This window comes from Cryptotermes secundus, unplaced genomic scaffold, assembly GCF_002891405.2.
Source record: "Cryptotermes secundus unplaced genomic scaffold, Csec_1.0 scaffold313, whole genome shotgun sequence".
Lineage (NCBI taxonomy): Eukaryota > Metazoa > Arthropoda > Insecta > Blattodea > Kalotermitidae > Cryptotermes > Cryptotermes secundus.
The window spans coordinates 818,122-823,901 of NW_019744412.1; the positions used below are offsets into that span (position 1 = coordinate 818,122).

Here is a 5,780-nt window from a genome sequence, read left to right on the forward strand (position 1 = left end):
AAGCTCCTCATTATGCAGTTTTCTCCAACCTCCTGTAAATTGTTAAAAAAAAAAAATATATATATATATATATACATTTTGTGTTTACGCTACATGTTTCAGCCACATAGGGCCATCCTCAGGCAACACAACTTTTAAAGGACTCTACTGCACTGATGAATACTATCTGACCAAGTGCAGAGTGCAGTAGAGTCCTTTAAAAGTTGTGTTGCCTGAAGATGGCCCTATGTGGCTGAAACATGTAGCATAAACACAAAATGTATATATACTTTAATAATTTAACGACATTTTAAATATTTTATGAACATATAGTGAATTAAATGTGAATTAATATTGTTGCAATATAGACGGAAAACAGGGCTATAAATTATACCTCAATGCAACAGGATGCTGAAATATAATATTAGGGGTAAAAACGTTTATTCCTTTCTTCAACTCCCTTGTATTTGTTCCAGAAATGTCAGCAACACTTTAAAATGTCTTGATAATTTCTACTCACTTCACAGAAATAAAAAATGGTTGTGTTCTATATAAAAATCACCACACAGAATCCAAGTGAACTGACATACTGGTATTTCACTGAGACTCTGTACACATATCTTCACCTCCTACAGATCCCTGGATATCTTGTTATGTCTGTGTATCTTACAAGAAACAGATAGCTGTAAATTTGTGATCACCTTCAACAAAACTGTCCTTATTAAACCTTATAAATCTGAAATTCATCTGACATTAAAAAAAAAAGTCCATACGTACACAGAAAACACAATGTCCCCATTATAAATATCAACACCATGACGAAAAACTAAACAATTTCAAGCCTGAAATTCATTTAAAAAACATTTAGAAATTTAGTTCCTACCTCACAAGAAACAAACTGTATCTCTGTTACAAACACTAACTGGTGAATGCTGTTTAAGCAACAGATCTGTTTGTTCTGAGAATCATTTGAAACCCATAAATACACTGTGTGGGCAGAATGCAGTTTCCTAATGTTACAGCAAATGGATTTGTGATTCCCCTAGTGCTGGCTGTGCAGAGTACTATCTTCAGGGATGTGACGCCGTGTAGCCTGGTGGAAGTTCAATGACATTTCACAAGAATGTACTGTCTGCATCTTCTGGGTCAGTGAGTAAGCCAGACGAGCTAACTGCAAGAAGCAAGCAGCTTGCTCATGGCCGTATTCCTCAAAGCAGGTGGTACATATAGCAACGACTGTGCTTTATAGGGATAATATTATTAATACATTTATAAAGTAATTGTATTCCATCAAAAATACTGGATAGTTTGTTTTGATTTGTAAATTGGTATACTAGAATCTTCCAAGTTACATATAAGTCACATGATCATTTTTCTAATGATACAAATAATTATACAATATCCACAACAATATTCTTAAACATATTGATAAATTACTACAAATGGAAACAAATTTTGTGGAATAATGGATGGATTTTGATTCTGAACCATTTTAAAAGAAATTCATTAATTCATGTATTTGTCCATATGTCTGCAAGAATTCTACCTCTAATGCTTACATAAATTCAAACATCTTATTGCAACCAGAATCCATTGCAAATTTAAAAATAATATCAGAATGCATTTACTGACAAATAACTGCTGCAAAGATCATATTTAAAAGCTATGAGCACTCAAACTGGCATAAATGAGCATGTAACATCCTGATTTCATGCTGTACACCCAAAGATATTACGAAATTTACTCCATACTATTGCCAGTATGTATGGTAACCATGGCTGACAAAGTGATGTGCAAGAGTTGTGGTAGGGTTTTGGGTGCAATTCGAATCCTCATTCCCAATATGTTTTACATTACATAAGAAAATTCTAACTTCATAATTTTGGTGTTACTCCTTCTTTAAAATATTAGCAGCTCTGTATATTGTGATAATGACCTTCTTAAGAACATTTTTCTTCATACGCACGTGTCCAGTGATGTGGTGAGGAGTAAGTGGGGGGGGGGATGACCAAATTTAATAAAACAGTATCTCATATACACATATCACATATATAGGTTAGGTTAGGTACTGACACCAAATGTAACGTGTTTTGCCTCTGAAGACGCCGTTCAGATTGTTAATTGGTTTATTTAACAACCTACAAATCGTAACTGCAATTCATTATGACAAGGTTGCGGGTTTGCACACTTTACAAACCCTACTCACAAGTCTCTTCACACTACCAAGATTCACTCGTTTTATATATATATGTGTGTGTGTGTGTGTGTGTGTGTGTGTGTGTGTGTGAGCAATAGTTTTCTGTGATGTACTGTCAACATGTTGAGGCACGCAGCAACACAGTTGGTTGAGGCACACTTCTACAAGCTGGAAGGTCACGAGTTAAATTCCCCATGAGGTCACTGGATTTTTCAAGTGACCTAATCCTTCCAGCTGCACTATGGCCTTGGGGTCAACTCAGCCTCTAACAGAAATGAGTACCAGGAATCTTCCTGGGGGTAAAGGACCAGTAGCATGTAAGGCTGACAACCTCACTGCCATCTATGCGCCAATTGTCTAGAAAATGTCACAGCCTTGGCATCTCACAACCCTATGGGCCTCCATGGCCTGTTATGGGGGATATCTTCAGCTCTTTTTTTCCCACCTTTTATTGTCAACATGTCAGTTTCATACAGTACATATGTGAGGGCATGTTACAGCAACACACACCTAGAGCACTGTTAGAAGAGATTTTATTTAATGGACTACTGAACAGTAACCGTAAAAAGAATCTTAAGAAAACTGGACTTATTTGCAATAATCAGTATTGGTTCTAGCACTGTGTTCTGCATTAATGTTAATAAATTTTCAGGTGCAAATATTTTACTGGATTGTTACTTGGTTGGTTGGCTGGTGATTCACTAAAATATTAATTTTATGCCTACAAAGCATGTCTCAAAATATTTTGTACTATCTGGTGGGATACAGCTTCATCTAGAAGTTCTTCATAAAATCTATCTCATTTCGTGTAACAATTCATGAGTATGAGGTCAGTTTCAAAATTTCTGAGTACTGGATGAGCTTGTAGCATGAAATACTTAAGTTTAAAGAAGAAAGAGGTAATAAACTGCTCTCTCACTGGCCCAACTTCAAACAAAAATAACACTGCTCTGTAAACAGCGAAAAAAAGAAAGAAACAAAAAGAAACTCACTGAAAATTTATACAACAGGATATATTTCTGTTCACAGATAAATAATATTCTACCCTGAAAAATCTTGGAAAAGTAGCATTGGATATGGTGGTGATGGGTGTAATAGAAGTAACTGTGGTAACAACAAGAATGAAATGTTAAAGCTCTCTCACTTCCAGCGCTCAATTATCTCAGCACAGAAGTCAAAGCAGAGAGAAACTTACATTGGAACCTCTTAAAGTTTTATTCCTAGAAGAATCTTAAGCATGCTGAAAAATTTCCACTTCCAAATAAAGCAAACAGAAGTAAATGACACAGTTATTGACCTCTTTGGACATTATCCATCATCCTGTTTTGATTTAAAACAATGTATCACTGACTGGACTCTGCCTCCATCCTCAGGTAGAAAGCCAAGTCAGTTGGGCCTAATCACCAGAGTCTGGAGTCCAGAAATAGGGACTGGTTCTACTGATTGGGCCCAACTGAGCAGGCTTGTTACATGAGGACAGAGACAGACTCCTATCTGTGATACAGTGTTTTAAATCAAAAAAGGATGATGGATAATATCCAGAAAGTCAACACCTCTATTACTATACCTTCCTCACAAACTTTTTACATCTTACTTACAAGTAAATAGGTCATATTTGTTGTTACCAATCTTACTAACACCAGCAGTACATCTACAACACAATTACCTTCTTTCCAACATTCATCCAACCATTCATTTATTTATTCATCCATTCATTACAATAAGGACACTCTTCATTGGGTGCAGGGTCTTGGAAACTCTCCCATAGATCATTTTGAAATGTGGCCATAAACTGCACATTTTCTTGTTTCATTTTAATTTTCTCCTTCCTGTCTTTCAATCCTTTCCAATCCCCCTACCCTGTGTCTATTTTGGGTTACTTCTAGAGATGGATTTTGCTTGTGATTATTGCTCCAATGTGAATTAATCAAATACTATCATTACATTACTATATTAATAGACTCTGAACTCACTGCAAACTTATTCTTTCTCACTGTCAAAAATTACTGAATTTGTTTCAGTAACAATTATGTCATCCAACATGATAATGTAAGCCACAAGTTATCTAAATAAGAAGAAAAATGAGTTCCCACAACCTAAACAATTACATTTGGTATTAATCATAGGTAATTAATACTGCATTTCATAAATATAGAATAAGCTATCTTCTAAAACACTAGTGACTGAAGAAAATTAGGTTATTCCTTCCTTGGTGGCCAAATACAGTGTAACACTTCAAATTATCCTGCAACACAACTGACTATTCTGTTATTGTTTACCATACATAAATAAAATTCGCTATATTTGTAAAAATGTTCAAGGTTATTACCATATTTCTTCGAAGTCTATTTATGCTTAAAATATACTCAAACACACAAAAACTTACTTCACTTCAGGTTTAAAAGAAATAAATAAGTACTGCACTGTAAATAATTATGCCCATAGTTGTGCACCATAATGTCATGGTAATATGCAACATTCACTGTCAAACCGGTCATTGTCACCATGTGCACATCCAACACGTTCTATATTAATCCCACTGTCACTGCTCTTTATAATCGTTTAAATCGTGAACAAGAGTAAACAATGTTCCCTTACAATGAATTAAAAGTGCAAACTAAATATTCACAGTTCATTTAGAAACACGTAAACGAAGGCTGAACGTCTAAACTATCGATCACCAAGTATAATCGCACACGGCCATATTGCTTACCCATGATTCTTTTCTATAGGTGTGACATGCGCAACCAGCATGCAATTAATATGTGAATAATTAATTAGTACAATAAAAATATCCCTTCTTCATTTGAGTACATTTTTCGTTGCCAGACTGTGGTGATATCACGTTGCTGCTCACCTTCCGTTACTATCCTCACGAAACTCAGAGAGGAAACCTAAAATGTCAGCCAGCTCCCGCTAACGTTCGAGTCAGCTGTGCAGCGGGAAGCAGTGCTTTTGCTGGAGGGAGGCGTGGGCAGTCTGGCAGTCGGGGAGGTAAGGTCGCTCTGTAACATGCATGCAGCCATTTTTATTAGTTCGTGTGTATGTGTGTGTGTGTGTGTGTGCGCGGAGTCGTCGCGTGGTAATTAGGCTTGTGTAATTTGACAGCAGAGGTGCCGTTTTGACAGTGACCTGTGTAAAACGCAGTGTTATTTGTGCATGTGCTTCCCATACACAAGGTAAAGACTGCCACAATTTCCGTATAATGATTAAAACTCAAGTATGTTTGTATGTAAAGTGATTATGTAAAATAATATATTTTAAATGTAGTGTAACTTAACTTTAAAGAAAATCCTCCTGCCGATATTGTCAATAGCGAGTTTTAAGTAATGCTCAGAAAGACAACGAAAGCTCGAAACTTTCGGCTGAAGTGAAATCAGAGGCAGCACATAAAGCACAATGTTATGACTGTGAAGCTGGAGGGGCAAGCTGGCTGACAGCTACTGTAGGGGTTTCCAAGGAGAACGCCATGCTATGATGGTATTTTGGGAGTGTGGTGGTCTGCGAAGTGTGGCTGCATTACCAGCCACAGGAGAGGAAAGTTTAGAGGTCTATATTTGGATCCTAGCTACGCGTTTTGAAGGAGAGGGTCCGTGTCTGATGG

At 36.5% G+C, this 5,780-nt stretch overlaps 1 long non-coding RNA gene across 1 annotated transcript in view; it reads right to left on the reverse strand.

Annotated features, from left to right (window-relative positions):
* The window catches only part of LOC117283120, a 337,433-nt gene extending 332,272 nt beyond the window's left edge, over positions 1-5,161 (reverse strand). The window contains exon 1 of the long non-coding RNA XR_004514134.1: positions 4,563-5,161. This is a non-coding gene — a long non-coding RNA (uncharacterized LOC117283120). The remainder of the gene's footprint in view (positions 1-4,562) is intronic.
* Positions 5,162-5,780: the final 619 nt, after the last annotated feature.